Genomic DNA, 25,746 nt, shown 5'->3' with positions numbered 1-25,746 from the left:
ACACAGCGTGAAGTCACACACACACACACGCACACACACAAACACACATACACACACACATACCACCATGGCAGCGTGCTCACCAGTATATGCACAGTGTGTGTTTGTGTGTAAAAAGCAGCACATACCAGCGCAGGTACTGTGTATCTGTTGGTTTAGTGTGTGTGTGTGTGTGTGTGTGTGTGTGTGTGTAGCAGAGCGCAGTAGAGCAGAGTGGCGGGTCTAATGCGATTACGTCCCTTGTCTCCGTGCAGAACTGATAAGGTATTAGAGGGCGGGCCGTGATGAGATTTAAATTAATTCAGCCTCCATTCAAATTCACCATGAGATGAGCTGCTCCATTATTTGGCCTTCCAGCCCAACACTTCTCCCTCCTTCCCTCGCTTCTTTCTCTTCTTTTTCTCCCCCATCTTCTTCCTTCCTCCTCTTCCTTTTACTCCTCTTTTACTCGTGACAAACCTCCTTTCTCCCCTCCCTCCTTCGATTCTCCCCTTAATCCTTCTTCCTTTCCTCCATTCCTCTCCTCCTAATCTTCTCCATCCCTCCCTTCTTTTCTTCCCATCCCTCTATTTCTTTTACTCCTCTTTTATTTTATATCTTGACATACCTCCTTTCCTTCATTTTTTCCTTCCCTCCCATCTACTTTCCTCCCTTTCCTCCTTCATTTCTCAGCTCCTTTCTTCCCTTCCTTGCTCCCTCCTGAATCATCTCCTTCCTTCCTCTCTGCTCCATCCTTCCCTTCTTCCTTCTTGCTTCCATTTCTCTCATCCATCTAAATCATATGCTCCCTCCCTCCTTCCTTAATTTCTCCCTTAAAATCTGATTCAATCCAGTCTTCTTCTTTACCTCCATTCCTCTCCTGTCTGAGTTGTCTGTCCTTCCCTCTTTCCATCCTTCCTTCCTCCCTCCTTTTTCTTCCTTCCTTCTCCTTTCCTCCATTCATCCCTGTAATTTCTCTTCCTCCTTTCCATTTCTCTTCTCCATCTGAATCATCTCCCTCCCTCCCTCTCTCCCTCCTCCATTCATCCTTTTAATCCTTCTTCCTCCCTCCTTTTCTCTCATCCTATCTGAATCTTCCTTTCCTTCCCTTCCCTCCCTACTTTCTTCCACTTCCTCCCTCCTTCTTTTCTCTCTGTTCTTTCTTCCTGCATCCCTCCATTCCTTTCCTCCATCTGAAAATCATCTTTTCCTTCCCTCTCCCCTTACTTCATTCTTCCTTACTTCCATTCCTCTCTCCTATCTGAATCTCCTCCCTTCCTTCCTCGTTCCTTCATCACCTCCTTCTTTTTCCCTCCTTCGATTCCTGTTCTCCTGTGTCAGTCCTCCCTCCCTTCCCTCTTTCCCTCCTTCCTTTCTTCCCTCCTTCCACTGGAGTAGCTCTTCTTTAACAAAACATTTAACCAAATGGAGTAAAGCTTAGCCTGTAAGAATGGGCAGCTTAACGTACGTGTGTGTGTCTGTGTGAGTGTCTGTGTGTGTGTGTGTGTGAGTGTGTCTGTGTGTGTGTGTGTGAGTGTGTGTGTGTGTGTGTGTGTGTGAGTGTGAGCATCCCTGTGTGCTTTCCATTGCTCGTGCATATTAATGTGTACATGCTTGTGTTTCTCAATGCCTCCCTGTGTGTGTGTTTGTGTGATTAAAACCAGCCACCGTTCAGGGCCGTCCTCTGCTGTGTGCAGCCTGCCGTTTTCAGCCAAAATTACACAAACCGCTCAGTAAATAAAGTCAGTAAGTGAGTCTCAGTAACAGCCGGCAGCGACCCTCCATGTTAGAAGAGACTCAGCAGGTTGTTGTAGTTTTTTTTTTTTTAATTTACAGCTTCAGTGAAAATATTCCAAATGATTTCATTAGGACAGTGATCCACCTTTGCTTTTTATTTCAGCGGACGGGTCAGAGGCCGCAGGGCCTGCAGGAGGGTTCAGCGTCTGGCTCAAGGACACTCGGCAGGGACTGACACACAGTCTATGGCAGCCATTGAACCTTTGACCCTCCAACATCAGTGTAAAAGGCAGCATTCGTTCTTGCCTCAAAATGAGTTTTTCCCAAAATCTCGGCTTAATTTAGGAGGGATTGGCTGCGACAATTAGTAAATGACTCAATTTGCATATTCATAATCACTTTATTTTGATTAAAATAGCTGCAGCAAGCCCAAACTGCAATAGCACGCGCGAGGAAACCCTCACAAACCTCCAATCCCGACCGTCTCGAGTGCCAGAATCCAAGCAAGAGAAACCTGAAACAACTCATCAGCACAGACACCTGGAAATCAAACATTTCCAGAGCAGGTTAAACTGTCTCATTACGTAGCAGGAGAACGCCAGGTTCTGCTGTTCTCCCGAAAGAAGAAAACAAACTGTTCTTTCAGAGAACATTAACCTCATTAAGCTGAACCCCACGGACCCATCGCCATGAGTCATGACAAACACACTTTAACTTTATTTTATGTCAAGATACAAAGGAAATGTGTATAAATGATGCCCAGGCTTGAGAGAGAGAGACGGTGGTGTAGAGCGATGTCTAACTCTCTGAGCCCTCGTGGCCTGTATGGAAGCTTCCTCGCACGTTTATTCAGCTTTTTTGTGTCAGTTTGAAGACGTGTTGTTGCGATGCAGGTCGGTCTGTCATTCATAGCTCCGTCTTTTATCGTTAGGCTGATAAAAACACAACCGCAAACATGTTTTTTGTTTGCTTTTATTCCAAAACAGGCCAGAAGGTGAGTTTTCAAAGCCACCTGTTCAGGAAATGAAGTCATCTGTATTGATCACCCCCCCCCCCTCCCTTGCAGATGTGCTGTGGTCAGTTTGTGTTACGGGGCGGTACAAATCTCATTGATTGGCCCTTTAATGATGGTGTTCCCTGCTGAGCAGAATCTGAGCCAGCTGCCAAAGTTACCTATTCCACCTTAAAAATCAGCTGTCTGCGTGTCCACAGCTGCAGCAGTCGGTTAGCTCTATAGGTGATCGCTGTAACAAGGTTCCTGGACTCTGCTTCTAATTTGGTGAAGTGTGGAGTTTGGTTATTATGACGAATGCTGTTTTCGACCTGAACACGTTCCTCCCTTTCGGATTGGTCTTACTTACTTACAATCTTACTCAGCATTGCACCAGCTTTTTTTGTGAATTGGTCATGCTGAATAACGTCATAATAATGAACAAAGACAACATTAGTAAAATATTTAATGCTGAGTTTCGAGGAGCAGCATCAGTCCTGCTGCTGAGTGTTTCCTCCTGTTATCAGATGGCGATGCAGGCGTTTGCTATGAGCAGGAGGAGCAGCCTGTCAGATTAAAATGTAATGGGGATAAAACTAAGTGGAAAAGAGCAAATGTGTGTATGTGTTGTGTCACCGACCTCGTGTTTCTCAATTTGTCTTCTCCTTCGCCTCCTCCTCCCTGTTTCCCTTAGCCCTCCCCGTGATTCCCCCCCAACTCTCCCTCTGTTTCCTAATCGCTCTCCTCTCTTCTTCGTGTGGTCCCAGCTTCCACCTCGAAATAAAAATAAGATCCGTTGAGATGCAGCTCCATGCGCCGCTCACCGGGATTGTTTATTCTCCTTTCATTTTCTTTATTTAGCCTTAATTTCCCCTGGTTAGTTGTTAGAGATTGAGTGGGGAACATGGAGAGGGTCTTCCACTGGAGGACTCAGGCTCAAGCCCCCTGCACTGGCAAACCTCCTTGCTCTAGGGCCCTTCAGCCAAGGCAGTGAATTCCTACTTTGACCTCTGTGCAAGATTAGGGTTAGCAAAAGAATAATTTTGTCCTGTCTATGGACATGTTTTTGAGAAGAGGCAGAAAAGCAGCAGCACAGTTTGCTACAGGGATAATGATAAACAAAGTTTTCATAGTAATGAATACAGAATCTCTAAAATAAAAAAATTAGAACAAGGCAGAAAGAATAGATGAGGGAGACGGGAAAACAAGAGACAAACAAAGTGTTTTCATAAATCAGTGCAATCAGAGCATCGGCAATATCCGATTGATTCATACACAAGTTAACAATATTCAGAATATTTCAGCATGGAATAATCCTAATATTACCATGGAAACAGAGCGTAGGCAGACTGCAGAAGCCAAACAGTAAACAAGATAAGGTGTGTGCGTGCCTCGGCATCCCGGCTAATCTCGGGCACGCATCTCTCTCAGGTTTCTCATAAGTGAGATAAGAGCCTGTCCAGGTTATTGCCAATAAGATACTATGTTCACATGCAGCCAATCAAATAAAAAATACCTGAATGTCTCAGGTTATAATTGGATATTGATGCGAGTTAATACGTGTTGCGGTCTGCTACTTGTTGAGAAATAAATTGTAAGTGTAAAGTCACTCAGGTTTTTATGAAAATGTTTGGAGAATGAACTTAATCCTTTCCAAGTCTTGAAATGTTCAGAATTTCAATCAATGTGCACGAGCATATGTTTGTGTCAGTTTTTCCATTCAACTCTCTGTGATTGCAACAGGAAGTGGTACACTTTACTTTTCAGTTTGTCCGGCTTTAAAAGACAAAAAAAAAGAGCGCCACCTACAGAAACCTCAAAGACATCACATTACTGCCCAGACTGTTTTACTACTTCAACTACTTCCTGCTTTGGCTACTATGACTACTACTTCCTGCACCGAACGTTGACTTTGGATGTAAATTGTGTGCAACAGTTCAATATGATATGTATGGTTACGTGTAATCTCCTGTTTCAGTGTTGGGAGTAACGCGTTACTTTAATTCCACGTCTTTTGGCGGTAACTAGACATGTAACTGATTACTTTTTCGAATTAAATAACACAATTACTGAAATTTAAATGGACTTGTTACTCGTTACTTTTGTCTTACCTGAAAATAGTGGACAACTGCAGAGGACAGCAGACAAACCTGTTTTTTTCCGGTTTCTGACCTAACGTCACCCGACCGCTTCATTCAGACCAAATCAGGCGACAACATTTTATTTCTCAGATTCACCGGCTTTCTCACTACCGTTCCCTCTCCTCATTCACTCTCTATGTTGATCAACCACAGCTGTCTCTCACAAACGAACACAAACCAAAGGAAGCTTCTTCTCGCTATTTTTCAGCATAGACTGTAAGCCAGACACAGAAGTCGAAGCTGGCTACACTAAATAAACCAAGCGAGGACAGAACTGACAGAGTATCATAGTTTGGTGCATGAACTCCGCCTGGATAGCTCCTGGTTTCACTGATATTTCAGGCTGACTGTGAGCAGTTTGTGTGGTCTGATCGGTGGATTGACCACTGCAGCGTGACGTCGGGTTGCGTTTCTCCAAAAGCTGACTCTGTTTCGACTGTGTGCCTTAATAAGAGAATTGAAGCAGACATTTAAAAGTAACGCAAAAGTTACTTTCCTCAGTAACTATTTACTTTTATATGGAGTAATTGGTAAAGTAATTCAATTGCTTTTGAGAGAAGTAACGAGTAACTGTAATTACTACATTTCAGTAACTTCTTCAGTACTTCAGACCAACATGGTTGATGAGACAGGGAGGAACTTTTTGTCAAACTGTTTCATCCGAGCAAAAATGAGTTACTACTTCTTGCACTCATTAAGCTCTTCCTCACAGCCACTTTCACAGCTGAAAGATTTAAATTAAAAAAAAAGAAGCATCTAAAGAGATGAACATACTGGAAGACACACATACAATACTTAACAGTGGACCTTTGTGGAGAACAATTACTGCTTTCAGATTCATGTCATTAAGTTACTCAAGCTGCAGGATCATGTTTAAATTTGTCTAGGTTGCGTTCTTAAAGTGGAAGATGTTAGACATAGTCGTTAACAGCTCTGACTGGTCTCAGGATCAATTGAGATGCTAGATATTTGAATCTTAGTACCCCACAAAGCACAAGATAACTTCTTCTAACCCGTACAGATTCTCACAGCCGAATCAAGGTTTTAATCAGGCTTTAAATCAGAAAAAAATCTCAAATCATCCAGGTGATTTAACTCACATTCCTTCTCTTGTCTTGTGGACATCGTCCATAAGCAGTGTGGCCATGAACCGCTTCAGGTCCAGGCCCACAGCGGCTATAAAAGACAGAGTGGAAATACAGTAACGTGAAAGAATAAATCTGGTCTGGAGCAAAGCACTATAACTGATAAAAGTTTATTAGAAGTCCTTTTGTGGAGTCCTGAGCTTCTTTTTTTTTTTCCTCAGCAGGGCTCTCTCCACACCCGGCTCTAGAAATATTTCTTGGCAGGCCGTAAAGGCCCTCTAAGGCAGCATTACAGCCCATGTGACAGTAAAACCCTCCACAGAAACCAATACTAATGGAATTCTCTTCGGCGAGGTGGCCCATCCTGCCTATTCAGTGGAAGAGGAGGAAGCCTTTTCTTTTTCCCCCCTCACCGCGAAAGAATGCATTACACCCCCAGCAGCGCTTTTATATGCACAAGTACCATCGCTGGACGGTTATTTACATTTACATTTGCATTTGAGGCAGTCTTATCCAGAGCGACTCACAATGAGAGCGGTGGTAGATGAAGCTTGAATTCCTCAAACAGCGATGTTACAAATAAGCAGCAGGAAGGAAACAGTGAGTGATATTCCTGTAATCCCCGAGTGAGCGTGTCAGAGGGAAGTCCTGCATAAAAAAGACGCAAAGAGAGATGGATGAATAGGTTTGTTTTAGATGATGATAGCAAACTTGACTGAGTGTATCTAAAAGATGTGGATAAAGTAACTGGAGTCCGCTTTCCATCTGAAAAGAGACTTTTTTCGTCCTGAATTGAGCCTCACAGGTAGTTTCTCTCAGGTTATGTACTGCTCCTAACTGGTGCAACCTATCAAATGTTTCCGATTATACACTATATGTCCAAAAGTATGCGGACAGCTGAACATTACATCCATATGTGATAGTTGAACATGTCTTTCCAAAACCATGAGCATTAATCTGCTGCTTTAACAGCCTCCATCCTTCTGGTTTCAGGCCTTCAGCCAGAACCTGGCTGCAGGGATTTGCTCTCATTAAGCCACATTAGTGAGGTCCAACACTGATGTTGGGTGATAAGGTCTGGCGCACAGTCGGCAATCCAGTTCATCCCAAAGGTGTTGGATGGGGTTGAGGTCTGGGCTCTGTGCGGGTCAGTCTTCCACAACAAACTGAGAAAACCATTTCTTTATGGACCTGGGTTTGTGTACGACATAGTTTTGTTAGTTTGTCATGCATTGCCAGGCAATGTTGGGATTGAAAATGTCCTAGTTGCAAGCTTCAGTCAGTGTGCAGGACGTTTTCTTGTTGTTCTCCCTAGAGTGATTGTGGCAATGCATCTTTCTCTCAAGAGTTTTGCAGAAGGACAACTTTCAAAGATAGAGAGCATTAACAAAGATGGTGAGAAGTAGGTTTGCAGTGCAACTGACTTTACTAGCGTTACTGAAAAGGAGATTTCTTAGTCTGCCTTCAAAGTTCTGAACAGCATTCAGCACTGTAATCATGTAGGAGAAGATAGAAGGCTAGTCAAAGTTGTTATGGTCTCAGCATTGACCAGGTTTCTCCAAATGTAGTTAAATTTCAAAGTTCATCTTGCCATCGTTATCTCAGATCACAAGAATTACAGTATATACATTGTTTGCTCCCAATGTGCAGACATAGATGCAAACGAAAGCTTTCGTGTGTTTTGCTCCGGCCACATGGAATAATCTGCAAAATATATCTGGCAGAATTCAAGACTAATGTAAATTATATGGTAAATGACTCCTGTGTTAATTGTCTCTGTTCTTAGCTTATTTTGTCACCGTAATCTGTTGATAGTTTTGTTTTATCTGTTGCCCGATTTTGTATTGTTTTGTTTGCAACTTTTTATGAGGCGATCTTCACCAGGTCTCCCTTGCAAAAGAGGTCTCCAACCTCAAAGGAGCTTACCTGGTTATACAAAGGTAAATAAGTAACAGTTGTGATGAGGTACAAGTCAGCTACAGTGGGAATCTGTGTATATGTACAGCCACAATATGCAGATACAGAACAACTTGATGCAGAGGAATAATTCAGCAAAGAGAGCCAATAAAACGTCAGTTCAGCAATCACTTTGCTATTTTGTGTGTTAACTTTTTGTGGTTTAACAGTGTGTAGCATGAATAATGAGAAAATTCTATTGGTGCAGCAAGATGTTGAGGTGACAGTTAACAGTCATGATTATTGTTTTCAAATGGCACAAAAACTCAATATTGTGACAATTTAAACTCAAGCCAGAAAACATTTAAGACAGCACATGACAGTATTTCACAAGTATAAATGAAGAAACCAAAATTTAACTGAAAAACATGATCGCTTGATTGTGTAGCTCCGTGTGGATATAAAAACTGCTCGTTCTCATGGCTGTTGATATGTCTCCACTGTATACTGTGTAAAATAACTGAAATACCTCAAGAATAATCTTTCATCAGTATAAACTGCAGGTTGCCTATGGCTGAGCTTATCCTATAAAAGTCAGGCCAAAAATAAATTATTATTTTTTTAAATAGAAGGTTCTAAGTCCTTTCACTAAATCCCCATAAAGGATTTAACTTGTCATTAAAATGTGCCATTTGGTGGAACCTTTTATCCAAAGCGCCTTACAGGACCCTGAGTGCATACATTCTTAGTAATGGTAACCCTGGCCCTGCAGTTCGCGGAAAATTGAAAGTGCAGGTAAAACTTAGTGGCCTTATTCACATGTTCTAACCTGTGGGAAAACTCCTATAAATAACATAACAATAACTGCATATATTTTGTACCTTATGTATGCACCATTTTGGACATTGGTAGACACCAACTATCACACATCAAACTGAATGCTAAAGGTTTAGCTTAGAGTCTGCTATCAGGTTTTAGCATCTGGTCCACTGTCACTCAACAAAGTGAATACTAGTGTTAATATGGAGTCTGCTATCACTCAGTAAAATCAGTGCTAAAGTGTTAGCATGCAGTCTATCATAACTCCACATAGCTTATGCTACTCTGTAGTGTTAGCATTGAGTCTGTCATCATTCAACATAGCTATCACTCAATAAATTAATGTTGAAGTAAATACTTAAGTGCGAGCAGTGAGTCTGCTATCACTCAACATAACGTACACTAAAGTGTCAGCCTTCAATTCACTGTCACTCAATAAAGTAAACTCTAGTCTTAGCATGGAGGCTACGACTCAACATAGAGCGTTAGCATGGAGACTGCTATCACTCAACTAAGTAAATGATAAGGTTTTAGCATCAAGTCTCCTATCATAACATTAATGCTAAAATGAATGCTTGACTGTTGGTATGAGGTCTACATTTACTAAATTAATGCTAGCATAAATGTAAAAATGTTAGCCTAAAGTTTACAATACTCCAGCTATGTGAAAGCTGACATTTCAGTCAGAATTCTGATTCTGATTCGTGATAGCAGACTGAAAATGTTAGGCTAACATTTTTACATTTATGCTAGCATTAATTTAGTAAATGTAGACCTCATAGCAACAGTCAAGCATTCATTATAGCATTAATGTTATGCTAGTAGACTTGAGCATGTTGGATGCTAAAAATATTACCATACAGGCTGTTATCAGTCACCTCAGTGTATGCTAAAGTGTTAGCAAGTAGTCTACTGTTACTCATTATAGCTTATGCTAAAGTGTTTGCATAGATTCAACTGCCACTAACCTAAATTAAGTGTTAGCATTGTGTCCACTGTCAACATAGCATGTTTAATGTTACATTGTTAACATTTAGCCTGCTGTCAGCCATCATATTTTAAATTTAGCATGAGGTCTACTATTAGGCTACTCAAAATCAAATCCAAATTGAATGCTAAAGCAGGGAGTCAACATAGCAAATGCTCAAGTGCTTGCATTGAGTCAGCTATCATTCAACATAGCCTGTGTTAAAAGTGGTATCAAGGAGTCTACTATCACTCATATAAGTGAATGCAAAAGTGTTATCAGTGAGGGGACTGTCACTCAAGGGAATATCAATGTTAGCATTGCGTCTGCTATCACTTAACATAGTAAGGCGTTAGCAATGAGCACAGGAGTAAATGATCTGCTTAAAACACATTACTTGATGTGTATGTTGACCGATGGGCCTGTCTCCTTTTAAACTAAAGTATTTCTGTTCCTTTAAAACACGTTTTATTTTTTCATTGTGACATCTGCTGCTAAATGATGTGAAGTTGAGGCCGTGAGGCGGCGCAGTGACTGTTAGCATGGACGGGCTGCACTGACCTATATACAACTGAATGTAAGTCTGTGTCGGAGCACAGAGTCTCCCAGGCTTATAGCAGCTCATGGCTGGATGGAGACAGCGCTGTGTTAGCTGAGGACACACACACACACACGTGAAGACACACACATTCACATATGGAGACATTCATGCACGCGTACATTCCGAAATACTTACACGTGACGTGAGGACACGCATAGACACGAGAGGCAAAGTCAGACACGCTAAATACGACTCGTGCATAGGCGGAGACGCCCACAGACACACAGACAAGATGACGACACATAAGCTAAGGAGGCAAAGACACGTATAGATGAAGAAACTGTAGAAGAAGAAAGAGGAAGACACCTGTAAAAGGACAAACATACAGATGAACACACACACGTATATACACACACATGCAAATGGAAACACACACACACACAGATGTACACAGAGCGACTGCCTCATGCATGTTTTATTGACCCGGCTCGCTCTCTTTCTCCACTGTCTTGCCTCCTCTCATCCCTCTCTCTCACTCTCTCTCTCTCTCTCTCTCTCTCTCCCTCTGTAAATCTCTCTTTTCATCTCCTGCTCCACCTCTGCCTTTAATCTTCCTCCTGTCCTTTGTTTTTTCCTCTCCTCCCTCCTCTGTCTCTCCCTCTGTCACCTCCTTTGTCCTCCTCTGACCTCTCGGAGCCGAACAGATCAGCCTGACAGGCTCGGAGAAGACGAGACTCCCATAATTCTACTTCGTCTCCTCCTTATCTCGCCTTCCTCTCCTCCTTTTTTGCACTTTATCTCCATCCTCTCCTCCTCTCTTCTTAAGTCTCCCTCCTCTCCTTATCTCCTTCCTGTCCTCTTTTCTCCTTATCTCTTCTCCCTCTCCTCCTTTTTTTCTCTTCATCTCCTTCCTCTCCTCCTTATGTCTCCCTCCTCTCCTTTATCCTGACCTCTCCTCCCTCTCCTCTTTTCTCATCATCTCTCCTTCCTCTTCTCTTCTTTTCTCCTTATTTCTTTCCTGATTTCTACACATCTCTCCCTCGTCTCCTCCTTATCTCTCCTTTCTCTCCTTACCTCAGGGAGAAGGGAGAAGAAGGAAAGCTGCTGTCCTTTGCCTCTCCGAGCCCGGGGAGGGTGTGAGGGGGAAGCTTTTATGTGCAGAGTTAGTGAAGGCTAAGAACTTACCAGCGCTAAGGGAGGTCAGGGAGCAGTGTTACCTGGGGGGGCAGACCATGGCAGGGTTTAGCTGGTGGGTCCTCCAAAGAGGTCAGGGGATCTTCAGTGGAGGGGGGACCCTGGCAACAAACATGTTTCTGTCTAAAGCGGATCCTAATGTGGGGATGTACGTCGTGTGATTATTGAATGTCAGCGCGTGTCGTCTGTATTGTCTGTCCTCTCTGCTGTCTGCTGTCTGCGGGCAGGTGGCAGTGGGTTTCCATGTGCTGTGGCCCGGGACAAAAGTCCTCTGATGATTTTCTCGTTCGGGCAGGCTGAACTGGCTGCTTGTGTGCAGTGTGTCGTACAGTGCTGTTTTCTCCTCATCTTTCCTTCCTCTCCTCCTTCCTCCTTATCTGTCCCTCCTTTACTCCTTTTTTTTCTTCTTTTCACCTTATCTGTTCCTCCTCCTTATTTTTTGTCTTTCTTCTCTTTTCTCCTCGACTCTCTGTCCTCTACTGTTCTTTTTTAATTCATCTTTTTTAACCTCATCCCTCCTTCATCTCTTCTTCTTAACCTACAGAATCTCTCCGTGGCCTCCTCTTTTTCTAGTTCTCTCCCTCCTCTCCTCTTTTCTCCTTCCCCTTCACCTTTAATATCTTTTTCTTTTCTCCTTACCAATCTATTTTTTTTATTCTATCTCCTTTCTTTACTCCAGCGCCTTCCTTCGTTTCCTTTCCACCAGATCTCTCCTTCCTCTCTTTTCACCGTAATCTCTTTCTGTAGTCATTTTTTCCTCCTTCCTTTCTTTTATCCCTCCCTCATCTCTTTTACGTTATCTATCCTTTGCATCTTTCTCGCTCTCGTCTTTTATCTATTTCTCTTCTTCCTCTCTCTCTTTTTTCCTCTCTATCTCTTATTCCTGTCTTCCGGTCCCCATATCTCTCTTTCAGTTTTTCTTCCACATCTCTCCTCCCCCTAAATTCTCCTTATTTGTCTTCATTAGTGTGGCTCTTCATAGATATTCATACAGTGTGTGAGTGTGTGTCAGAATCAGTGCAGATTTTGTGATTGAACCAAAGCAACACTGTGTGTAAAACATGATTCACATCAGTGTGGTGGTGCTGACCTTAACTTCTGACCTCCCTGTTTCGAGTGTGTGTGGTGGAGTATGTACATTAATTGTGACATTGTTATCATTTTATTATCGGTATCTACTCATAAGATGCAGTGTCACACACTTCTCAAAAATCTGACTTTTGTCTGCTTCTCCTGACTGTTTTTTTTTTTTGTGTCTCTGTCTACTTTTATTTATTTAAATGTCAACAGAATCACAACTGAAATGAAAGCTAATGTGAAAATGAAATTAAAATGACATCCAGGCATCATCTCTTCATAATCCGACAGCAGCAGCAGATTTATAATGTCAGATGTACATAATGTGGCTGTGAAGGTTCGTAGAAATGTTGGCATTATAAATATACAATGTTTTCACACTAGAGCAGCAATAAGGACTCAGATATGGACTCCTGACATGAAACTGAACGTCATTATGAGTCTGTTTTTGGAGTCATTCGTTTACAGTTTGTTAGTGTTTTCTGCAGGGGCCATTTTTGCCTTTATTTTGACAGCGGACTGTAGAGAGGTGACAGGAAATGAAGGGATGCGAACGGAGGGATGTCACGCAACAAAGGACCCTGGCTAGACTCGAACCACAGACGCTGCAATTACATGGTCAGCGTCTTAAACCACCACTTTTTCTTTTTTCCCTTATTCTCCCTCCCTTGTCTCTCCTATTCCTCCCCCTTTCACCTCACCCCTACTCTTTCTCCATCAACCCTCCTCCTCATTTAATTTCTCCTCTTTTCTCTCTTTCATTTTCTCCTCCTCATCTGTTCTTCTCTTCATTTAGCTTTTTTCACTCCTCTTTCTCCCTCTCTCGCTTCTCCATCCTTTTCCTGGTTTAGTCATCTCCGCCCTCGACTCTCACTCCTCACTCCTCAGCGCTCCCTCTCTTCTACCTCCACTTCTGCATGTCACCTTTTCTCCTCCTGCTGCCCCTCTCCTTCTCTGTGACCTCCTTCCCCTCACCTCTTCCTGCTTTCTCTCTTTTCTCTTCACCACTGCTCTCTTGTCTCCTGCTTACTTTCTCTCCTTCCTCCGTTCTCCTAAATCCTCGCCTTCTCCTCTCCTTCCACCACTCCTCGTCTCCCTCCTCTCATATCCTCTCTTCTCCCCTTTTTCTTTGTCTTTTCCTCTCCTCGTGCTCCCTCTCTCCTTCCCTCCGTCTCATCTACCCCCTGACCTCCTCCTGTTCATTCTCCTTCACCTCTTCCAAACCTTCTCTCCTCCACTTCTCCCTCTTGTCCCCTCTCCTCCTCTTCCTCCACTCACCACCTGTTCCTCTTCCTTGCTCCCACTTCTCCTCCTCCTCTTCATCCTCTGCCCCCTCCTGACCTCCTCTCTCTACCTCTCCCTCTTTTCTCCTCTTCCTCCTCCTCTCTCTTGTCGCCTTTTGTTTAATTTCTTTCCCTCCCCTACTACCCCCTGCTGACCTCTCCTCTTACTCTCTTTTTCTCACTCTCGTCCCCTCTCCTCCCTCCTGACTTCCCTCCTCCCTCACTTCCTCCTCCCCCTCCTCTTCTCCTAATTAGCACCTGAGCATACAGGCCTGGTTAATATTCGTCGGCAAGGCGCTGCGACGGCAGAAGGGCACCTCGCCGTCTCTCCTGCGCTGCTGTTGCCATGGTAACGCCATGGAAATGAACCACCGCTTTCACTGTCTCTCTCTGTCTCTTTCCTAATTTTTTTGCCCCCCCACCCCTTCACTTTTTAATGAGTCACTGCATCCATTAAATTTTAGGATGGAAGGATGGCAGGGGAGTCACGAGGGCAAAGCGGCGTGCTCCGACACAGAAAACTAAAATTTAAGGGGTGGAAAAAAGTTTTATTCCTTTAAAAAAAAGAAAAGCCAAAAGTCAATGTTAGTAAAAATTTACAGCCATTGTGAGCTGTGATTACTTATCCGTTGCTCTGACAGATGTTTGGGATTTGTCGCTCTGTCCAAGGATGATGTCATTTTAATTTATTTCTTTTATTTTCTGACAGAGTTCACTGAGGTGTGTGTTTGTGTGGGTGTGTGTGTGTAGGGTGGGTGGGATTGCAGGGTTTTTAGGGGTGTGTATGGACGGAGGCCTTGGCCTTGATAAAGTTCTTTTAAAGCTGCTAATTGTGTTTCATTCATATTTCATGGTCGCGGAGGGCAGACAGTTTGCTGAGGGAGAATTGATAGAATATCAGGTGTGTGTGTGTGTGTGTGTGTGTGTGTGTGTGTGTGTGCGCGTGCTGCATTCCTAAACCATGGCCATGTGAAGCCGGTGGGTGTTTGTGTGACTGTGTGTGTGTCTCTTGCATTTGTCCGTCATGACAGCTGGAGGTCACAGGGATTTTGTGTGTGTGTGTGTGTGTGTGTGTGTGTGTGTGTGAGTCAGCATATTTGTGTGGCTCTTCATAGATATTCATACAGTGTGTGAGTGTGTGTCAGAATCAGTGCAGATTTTGTGATTGAACCAAAGCAACACTGTGTGTAAAACATGATTCACATCAGTGTGGTGGTGCTGACCTTAACTTCTGACCTCCCTGTTTCGAGTGTGTGTGGTGGAGTTTGTACATTAATTGTGACATTGTTATCATTTTATTATCGGTATCTACTCATAAGATGCAGTGTCACACACTTCTCAAAAATCAGACTTTTGTCTGCTTCTCCTGACTGTTTTTTTTGTGTCTCTGTCTACTTTTATTTATTTAAATGTCAACAGAATCACAACTGAAATGAAAGCTAATGTGAAAATGAAAATTAAAATGACATCCAGGCATCATCTCTTCATAATCCGACAGCAGCAGCAGATTTATAATGTCAGATGTACATAATGTGGCTGTGAAGGTTCGTAGAAATGTTGGCATTATAAATATACAATGTTTTCACACTAGAGCAGCAATAAGGACTCAGATATGGACTCCTGACATGAAACTGAACGTCATTATGAGTCTGTTTTTGGAGTCATTCGTTTACAGTTTGTTAGTGTTTTCTGCAGGGGCCATTTTTGCCTTTATTTTGACAGCGGACTGTAGAGAGGTGACAGGAAATGAAGGGATGTGAATGGAGGGATGTCACGCAACAAAGGACCCTGGCTAGACTCGAACCACAGACGCTGCAATTACATGGTCAGCGTCTTAAACCACCAGGGCATCAGGACGCCCCTATTGAAAAATTCTAAAAAATTGAATGTTTCCTGATGTGTTTCAGGTTACAATAAATTTAAAAAATGACATGCAGAGTTTCTGAGAGAAGCAGAATTCTAAAAAGTAAATGAATAAACAAAACTTGCTGGCCGAGTTTACATATATTTTAAATGACAGATTTTTCAAAGCATGTTGTTGTATTTTGGATTTCTTAAGGTGTTTCTACCTCCCAGGTAGCCGCTGGTTTCCATTCATTTCACTTCAGTATGAAAACAACTTTCAACACAAACAGCAAATCAACTTTCTGAGACATGAAACTTGCTTCAGATAGATAATCAACCACAGTGAGCATCACATTGTTGTCAAAGTTATGTTATCAGTGTTTGAATTAAATGCAGGTTGATTTGAAAAGTCTGCAGTCCATCAACACGTAATAATAATGTGACTAAATGCAGATATTTGCTCTTCACTGGCCTCAAGCAAGTTTCAGGTCTGTACAAGCTGAAGTCATACAGAACAGAAATAGATGGAAAAACACATTTAAAAAAACTTAGAATACGACAGTAATGTATGTTGCGAATATTAATAAAGTAGGGCTGCAGCTAACAATTATTTTCATTTTCATAGAAATAATCCATAGACATACTTTTTAAATGAATAAATTAAACTTTTAGTCTATAAAATGTCCAAAAAAAATATTGGAAAATGCAATTACATTACAATTTCCCAGATCCCAAGGATGACGTCTTCCAGTGTTTTGATTTGTCCGACCAACAGTCTAAAACCCCCCAAAAAAGAGGAGCAAATCCTCACATAGGAGATGCTGGAACCAGAGAAATGTTGGCATTTTTGCTTGAAAATTAATCTATTAATTTAATTAATAGATTCATTAATTGATTGATTAAACGTGTGTGTGTAAATGTACACTAGTAATGCCTTTTAAAAGATCTGATGCTGCTAAATGTAATGCTAAAAAATTCCGTTAAATATCACTAAGACTGACAGATAATTATCTACAGTAATAAAAAAAATTATTAACCGTCTCTCCATCATTATCTGTTCTTATCTCTGTAAGAGCAGTTATACCTGTCTCTTCACACACAGTGAACATACAGAGCAGAGGCTTCAGTGATGTGAAGTCAGGACTCATGGAAGAAAAGTGCGTAAATGAGACATTAGCGATGGAGGGTGGCAGTGATGGAGGGATGAATAGATTGATTGATGTAGTTCATATTCAGCTCTGCAGGCTCGACCTTGAGATACTCAACGATACAAGAGTTTGGCCATCTCGACACACGTCGTCTGCGTGAGGCTGAGAGCAGCGCTCCAATTATCCGGCCAATCACCCGAAACCTAAAACTCTCTCAAGGCTCTCTGCCAATGAAAAGCCAGCTTTGTTCTCATCAGCACATCAACTTGCCTCACAAGATCCATCAGTCATTTAGCTCTGCTGCCATTTAACGCTAAGTTATCTAATGCTATAAGTGCCATTTGGCCTTGGTCTGTGGTTCCCAACGTGGGGCGCTGGCACCCAATCAGAGTCCCTACAGGGCTTCCAGAGGGTCCTCAGTGAAATAATATACACCCCTGCTTACTGCTGCTATTCTCTGACTGTCTGGTGCCAGAATTTTTATTAGCATTTTCATCGTAACAAGATCGTAATTTCAGTCCCATGTCAGTAATTCCTACAGAGTGCAGTTACCAGTTAAAATTCAGGCCTCTTTCCCCTCCTGTAAAAGGGCCAGCTAAAATAACCTGAGGTAAAACTAGTCATGACGTCCTTTCAGTAGGTTTCGCAGAACTCTTATATAACACGAGTAAGATTTGGATCTCTATAAGCTTAAGAGGAAGCTGCTGGAAATAGCCTGGCACTCTCAGAAGAGCTGGGTCATACTACCAGCTGTGTTAATGATGCATTAGCACCACGAGGTGCCCACACAAAGGCATCCTTTGATCAATCATTTAGCATCCCCACACACACTTACATTGAAACACAGACACACATACACACACACACACATGCAGCTGGCAGTTTCTGTGCATGATGACTGTGTGCCTGAGGAGGGGGGTCACGGGTACTCCAAAACAAGGACGCTTTTAGTTTCCAAGCGACACCGCCTAGAAAGAAAGCTCATAACCTTCAGTCGTTCCTTCAGTCCCTGGTTGTTGTTCTTGTTCATTCAGTTACACGTCACCGTCCTATCCTGACTTTTAGTCACTTTACGCAGGAGGACTTGCAGTGAGATTTGTAGGTAGGGTTCCAATGTCTTGCTCAAGGGCTCATTAGCAAGTCAGGGGCCCATATGCAGGCTCACCAGGCGTTTCAGCAATGAAATCTGTCTGAAATCCGCCAGACTTGACCGTTCCACATTTAGGGCTCGAAATGTACTTTTTTCCTCAGTGTCCCACAACTGTCCCAAATTCTGCTTTCAACCGTCCCAGACTTAACCATTGTCCCAAATTGAAGTTCTTTTTTTTTCCATTCTACATAATATATTTAGTTTAATAACTTTGTTTCAGTAACTCGCATCACTTCATTGACTAACTCTGGTCCGCCATGGAAGTCCTGCTAGTTGTTCTCTGCACTTGAAATCACCCTAGGCGTTTGGCTACAGTCAGTTTTCATTATTCTTTCAGTCATTGGTTGAGTTTGGTCAATAAATGCATCACTGCAAACTGCAGTGCAAATGCAAACCTGTTTCTGATTGGTAAACGGTGATGGAAACTTACACACACTTCGAACATTATTATTATTATTTAGCGAAATAATCACAAACTCACTACAGGCACATCAGATGTTTGAAATATAGAATTAAAAAAAAATCTACAAAGGGAGAGAGAAGATCAAACGAACTATTTAAATATTTACAAGCTAAAGAAACACTTTAATCGAGAGATCTGGTGAGATAGAGTGAGAAGCTCGAACCTGACTGACTCAGACGAGCCCCGGCGCTGTTGGCAGAGAAGCCGAGGACTGCGATTACACTGAGAAATTACATTTCTTGCGTTTTCCTTGATGGGTCTGAGTCACTAAATGTGTAGCTAGTCGCTTTTTAGAAATAAAGTCGCTAAGAGGGTCGATTTAGTCTCTAAATCTAACGAGAAGGTCGCCGAGTTGGCAATACTGGTCTCTGATTGATTTTGTGTGTGTAAGCGCGCGTGTGACGCGACATAGAGCTCGCGTTTTTTGAATTTGAACACATAACAATTAAAATGATATATATTCCATGACGCATAAACGTAATAATTTCATTTGTAAGTTTCTCTAGTGCTCCAGAATTGTCCCAGACGCCGTATCTTTGTGTCCCAGGTGCTAATTTTATTGTCGCCGGGACAACGTGACATCCTTCGTTTCGAGCACTGTCCACATTAAATACAGTTTTCTGTTCTGCCCCGTTCATTTATTGTTGTGAGCAAATGATTCGGAAAGGTTTTGTACGTGCTTCACAATAAATGCATTTTAATGTGAAAGCAGTGGCAGGCCTTTACTGTGAAACCGGAAGTGCTGACAACTAGCGCTGTCACTTATTGTCAACATTTGTTTGATGATTGTGGGGGGAAAAAAAATTAATTCAAACTGTAATGACCTGTTCGCATTCAAAATTTACATTCTATAAGCGCAACAGATAGTTTGAAGTAGTTTGCCTTAAAATTCACTCTCAGCCTGAACTATTGCAGCCCTATTGACCATTCAGTAAAGTGAGCCAATAAATATAAATGGAGGAGGACACTAGCGAACAAAACCATGCTGATCTATAATTACTACACAGAAGCATCTGAGAGGCAGTGTGTGGAAATATTTTGGGTTTTACACCGTAGATGGCAAAATTGCCAACAAAGATAAGGCTGTTTACAGACTTTGTAAAAAGCAGCAGTCTTGCCCTGCAACCACAACAAACCTGAGGACTCGCCTGCTCGCTGCTACCTGGGTGAGGCAGCGGAGGCACCAGAGACGAGTGGAGCAACGTCACCTGTGCAACCTCTGCCGCACTCATCCTCAGCAGCTGCGTCAGAAGCTTGTAAAAAGGCCATCATCGATAAGAGGCCACCGATAAGGCCCATTGGCACTGTTTCGGAAGACGGTTTTCAGGATAATGACAGAACTGGAGCCATGATATGAAAGTCGCACCAACTGATGTTTACATCTAATCAACAACAAACTTTTAGGAACTGGAGTTAAGAACATGACAAAGGAGCGAGATTGTTACAGGTCGGTTTTGGTTTGTAAGGAGCCACTCACAGCTGAAGTGGTTTGGTAAAGAGATTAAAAACATGTAATTACGTTCAGTGAGGCGTTTTCCACTCTGATCTGTCTATTCTGTAGACTCTCTGTACACAACACCAGCAGTCCTAATGCAGTTGATGCATTGTAACATGCAATTTCAAAAACCTTAGGCTATAATTAAAACTTGCACAAACCTAAAGGACAGTGTATGAATGACCCCACTTACAGTTTGATGTGTAGTTCAGCCTTACCTTACCTTACACATAGAAGTATGATGTTTCTACGTTCGACACAGAGACACAGTTTACAGAGTCTACATTTCAGGGGAAAAAAGAGCACTGGTATTGGATCGGTACCCGATATAGGATGATGAGTTTGGGTATTGGAATTGGTATTGGGGGAGAGAGAGAGTCAGATTGGTGGGTGCATCCCTAAGCTTTTGGTTGCAGGATGATTTATGAACTGCCAGGCCACCCTAATTCAGACCCCCTGGTAACCACAAAATGAGCATTGGTGGAATTTGTTTTCAGTGGCTCCTTTTCTGTGCCGAAATGTACACTGTCTCCCTCCCTGTGAGCCCTCGTCCCCTCCAGTTTGCCCTTGTTCCAGTAAAACGTCTTTAACCCCTCCTATTAGCACACTTGGCTCCTTCCGATCTTCCTTTTGTCCTCCTAATTTGTCATTTCATTTCCCAAGATATTTCCTCATTACCTTCTTTTTTGTCTCCGAGTTGTTTTATGGCTTCCTCGACACCCTTTTCTCTCCGGTATGCCCTTGTTTGACTCGACATGCAAACTGAATTGCCTACAGTGCAGTCAGATAGATGGATGGATACAGTTTGTGGTTAGACTGATGGTTTGCTTTGCCCTTGATGGAGGAGAAAATCTGATATGTTTTTCCTCATCAGTGTCTATAAAACCTGCAATGAACCCTCCCTCACCCAGGCCTATTCACTCGAGTTACTTTGGTGTCACTTTCACAGGGGAGTTTTGGTGTCCCATCCTGGTCTGAATTTGGCTTCGAGAGGATTTAGAAGAGGGGAATACTGGGGGGAAATCTTTACATGGCAAAAAAAAAGAGGAAATAAAAAGTTACTGAATGTCACATCAATCTATAATTATTGGTGCTAACCTTGAAAAATCATGTCAGTGAAAGAAAGGGACAGAGGTTTGGGTTTTTTTCGGTTGAGGGACCAATCTCACCTGCCTCTCAAAAGGAAAATGCTTTGCAATTTGCAAATCACTGTTATCACTGCTGCAGTTTTATTATTTTCTACATAATTACGGAGTTCTACCGTGCTCTGAACAATCCCCTGTACACAAATACTGTACAAGTAATTACAAGGATGCGTGGAGGCGAGCTGAGCCCGTCAAAATTGGACGCAGCCAAGCGGCATATGACTCCCTTCGTCAGAAGTTGGCCCGGAGTCCTCGAGGCCGATCCAGTGATGCAACAAAACATGACACTGTTGTGGTTTTTTTTCCCCTTTTTCTTCCCTTTTCTTTCTGGAGCTGGCAGAGGCAGCGCTGCTCCTCATCGACACGAAGCGAGGCCGGCATCGCAGCTCGAGTAAAATGCTTCGGCCTGCAGCTCCGTCTGCGTCTACGCTTCTTATTTGACATCATCCAGTCTGTTTCCTCTATCTTTCTCTGTTCATTTAAACTCTCTTTTTCAGTTTCCTCTTTTCTTTTCTCTCCTTCCATCTCTCTCTGTACGTCTGATTTCTGTCTCTCCTCCTACACTCTTGTCCTTTTCCTTCAACCTCTTTCCTGTTGATCTGCTGTATTTTCTTCTCTTTTTCTTTGGCTCCTACACACTCGTCTCCCTCCACGTCTTCCTATACATGTACTCTCTTCTCTTCAACTCCTTTTACACTCTTTTCTTTTTCCTGTTGTTTTATCTTCCTTTTTCCATTGGCCTCTCTGCCTTTTCCCACTTCACCTCTGGCAGCAGCAGGGTTTCAAAAATATGAATGGAAATTGCATTATTTGTTAGAATTTGGTCAGTATTAAGGCTACAGGCAATGATTATTGTTATTAGTTATACATTTAATTTTTTTTTAATTGAGAAATCAGTTGGTTAGAGTTTCTCCGAGCCCAAGGTGACATCTTTAAAGAGCAACTTAACATCCATTTTAGCTTGAATACGCCCCCTTTGACTTCAAAATGTACTGTCGGTTGCATTGACCACAAAGAGTTGCATATGTAACTATGGTTTTATGAATTCTGAATGTGTAATACCTGGGTTTCCACCTTCTGTGGAAGAAAGAAATAAAACTCGGCCACACAACCGAGAGTTAAATAAAAATAAATTTTATGTCTTGAAAGGGGGGTGTGGCCCAGATTGGACTGAATATTACTGGCTTGTACTTTGGGGGGCGTGGAGTACAAAGCAACGTCAGATTTTTTTTGGTGGTCTGGAAGATAACATCACTGGATTTTGGCTGGATAAAGTTAAAGAACTGCTGTAGCAATGAATATGTAGACTATAAACTACGACCATAATCAATTGATAGCATAATAGTGACTATATATAATTTACTAACTCATAAAAAGGTTACTTACTGTTAAGTAACTCTTTAAATTGCTTTGTTTTAGTCCAAAACATTCAATTTACAATTATACACCAAGAAAAGTAGGACATCCTCATTTATTAGATGCTGGAACCAGCAAATGTATCAGTGTTAAAGGGGCACATCATCAATCTCACACAAAGTTTTAGAAGATGGAGAGCTTGGCCTGTGGGAACTGTTGTATAATGTCTTCTATGTCAGGAAGACTGAACAAAAAAGAGGATGTCATCAGGGTTGCATTTTGGGAAATGCAGGATCCAGTGTTTATGGTGCTTGACACATCCTGGGGACTAAAGGATATAGAAATAAAGAACTTTGTCTAACTTTTTTTTTTTAAGTTAGAAAAGTAAGCCTAAATATCTGGCAAAACATTTGATGGCAACTTTCCAGCTTTCCAGACAGTTTTCAATGCCCGGTGCTTCTGACTAGAGGTCTTCTCGGGTCCTCTCGTTTCCTAGTAATGACCTGACTCAGGACCTGAGTTGGGCCAGGTCCAAAATTATATTCCGTTTACTGTATAAATGATCAGGTCGTGTAGGGTCCTGTTATATTGCCGCAGGTTTTTGGAGAGAGACGGAGAGTGTGAACTGTGAAGTGCAGGAAAAATGACAGGTGTTTCTTCTGTTTTCGACTGCTTGTTAATTGATGGAGCATCATGCTGCTTCCAGTGTTGGTGTTCTCTGTTTTTGGGTCTGTCCAAGTCCACTGCATAGTGGATGGGGTTCAATCGCCCTAATGTCTTTTCGGATCGGGGTTGACTGCCTTCAGGTCCCAGGTTCGGGTAGGTTTTACATGTCTGTTTCAAAACGGGTGAAGACCTCACAGATGCTTCTCAAGACATCAGTCGCTTCTCAAGAATTATTGAGGTTCAATAACCACACCATAAATGACTTGAACAGTTATTTTATTTCCTGTCAATCGATTAATCGATTTCAGCTCTTGTCGATCACATTATTTATATGCTTACCTGCTTAGGGAATCTCATTAGTTGAAGTGTGCAGTAAACAGCAATGTAAATGCATGAGATAGATAATAACATAGGATTAGTTCAGTCTCATTGCACAATGCAACAATTCAAACAGGACTCTGGATACTCTGAAGCTATAAAATATGTCTCCAGTGCAGGCGGTGAAAAGCTGATCAAGGCAGTGAGAGCATGAAATATGTCCAACATTAAGTGACACTTGGGACAAATAACAGCTTGCCCAATACTAATTAAGTGTTGAAATACTCTCAATTTTTCTGGCAAATGTGTTTTTTCCCCCCAAATGATTGGGACACCTTTTCAAAGCTTCAACTTTGCTGATTGAAAATGCACCAAAACCTCATTTTATCTTGTTATTTTTTTTAATATTTCAGCTTTCCGTTTAAAATTTTCTGTCAAATGGAAATGCTTTCTTCCTCCTCTTCTCTCCTTCGTCCTCTTCATCTACTTTCGATTCTGCCTATTGTCCTCTTTTTTTTCTCTGCTTTGTTTATCTTTTCTCTCTCACTGTCTCCTTTTTTCTGCCTCTTTAAACGCTCTGTTGTCCCTTTCTCCTCCCTCTTTATGTTTATCTGCTTTCTTTTCTCCCTCGTCGTCGTCTTCTTTCTTTTACTGTCTTCTCTCTCTTCTGTCTGCCAGGCCATGGCCTAGTTAAAACGTCTTCTGCTTTGTGCCTGTTATGTTTCATCAGCTTGGAAGTTTTTAGACTCTCCCCTCTTTCTCTTCCCCCTTTATCTCTGTGCTTCTTCACCACTGTCTTTCATTCTCTTTTTATATCAGTTTTTCTCCCTCTCTCTCTTTTACCTGCTTTCTCCATTTGTCCTCTTTTTATTTTTACCCTTTTCTCCCTCTCTTCTCATATTTATTCATACCTGTCTTTCCCACTCTCTCTCTCTTTTCTCTCTCCATCTCTTTTTACCTCGCTCTCTCAGTTCCATTGTGTAGATGATAGCTGTCAGGAGATCTCATCACTGAGTCTCTCTTATTACATGATTACAGGGTAATTATCCTGTGAAGTTGTCTTTGCTCGAATCTATGAAAGGCACTTAATGTCTTTTTAATGGGGTTTGGAGTTTGGAGACTTTTTTTGCCTTTTGTAGTTGCTGTGGACTCTTGAATGTATTGTATTTACATGTGATTGGCCTGGAACAGCGTGCCCTGATTAAGTGGCACTCGGATTCATCGTAATTTTCAGGCACGGCGCCTCACTCCAAGTTGTCTGTCAGACTCGCTTTATTTTTATCTTCTGGCTTTGGCTTTGTCAGCAAACGCTGTGATCTGCCAGCGTCTGATTAAGCTGGACCTGATGAAGCTCCTGTGATGTTTAGGACGAGCGCCGAGACAGAAACCTGGCTTGGACTTTAGAGGAGAGAGAGAGCGTGCAAGCAAAATGTCATGTTGCTTATCCAGAGCGAAACCTCCCATCTGTGATGTAGAGTTGCGTAACAACCAGAACAGCGACAGAGGCTATATTTGTTATTATGGACAATCACTTTATCAATATCTTTCTTATATGTGCTCTCTGTTTTTCTATACAGACATATATACGGTATATCTTAGATACAGTATATTTCCAAGATTTCCCCATTTGTGACCTTCTGAATTTATCAAATACAGCCTAGCAGATACATGGACACACTGATATTATGAGTATTATACAACTGATATTTAAGTAAATTACAAGGTTTAATATCTAAATTGTTGCAGATCAATTTTTTGTTGATTGACTGATTAATCGACAAATTGTTTCAAGTCTAAAGTATGCTGTTCATCTGTGAAATATCAGTACTTATTACACGGCTTTGTTGAATACTAGATTCTGATTGGTCAATTACGGCATTCTACTGTCTGTTATTTGTGAAGAGCAGACCGCTGTTATGAATAACAGACCGCTGTTATGAATAACAGACCGTTGCTATGGACACAGTTCTGATCATAGACTCTGGAGTCTAATTTTTAAATCAATTAAATTAATATTTGGTGTCAAATTATTGATTTTTTTAGTAAATATATGTGTAATAAGTCCTGCATCACCCTGTCGGGGTGAATTTCGCAATGATGACTGGCTCACTGTACATTACCCCTTACATATCTTTGTCACAACTCTTTAACAATCCAATTGGATCCATCCAATTGGATGGAGCCTTGTCCAAAAAGTCTACATTTGTGTTTGTTTTAAAAAATACAAATTCACCTTTTTTTAAACCCCCAAATACTGATATTGGTATCAGCCTCTGCAATCCAGTATTTATCCAGTTTTTAATCTTCATTTCCAAAAATACTTCTCATCCAGTCAAGTCAAGACAATTTTGTGGTGTGTTAATAAATGCATGCATCCGAGCAACAAGACTGTGTAGCTTTACCTTCTGTTTAACTCACCTAGTTTAGACAGGAATTATTGATGTCACATA

The 25,746-nt window shown here is 41.9% G+C and overlaps 1 protein-coding gene across 4 annotated transcripts in view; it reads left to right on the top strand.

Annotated features, from left to right (window-relative positions):
- LOC122864243 (zinc fingers and homeoboxes protein 2-like) overlaps nt 1–25,746 on the top strand; it is a 124,056-nt gene that overhangs the window by 73,750 nt on the left and 24,560 nt on the right. The window lies entirely within an intron of this gene.

The sequence above is a fragment of the Siniperca chuatsi genome, linkage group LG17 (genome assembly GCF_020085105.1).
Source record: "Siniperca chuatsi isolate FFG_IHB_CAS linkage group LG17, ASM2008510v1, whole genome shotgun sequence".
Lineage (NCBI taxonomy): Eukaryota > Metazoa > Chordata > Actinopteri > Centrarchiformes > Sinipercidae > Siniperca > Siniperca chuatsi.
The sequence above is the reverse complement of the archived record's forward strand: the minus strand, read 5'-3'. Positions and strand labels throughout refer to the sequence as shown.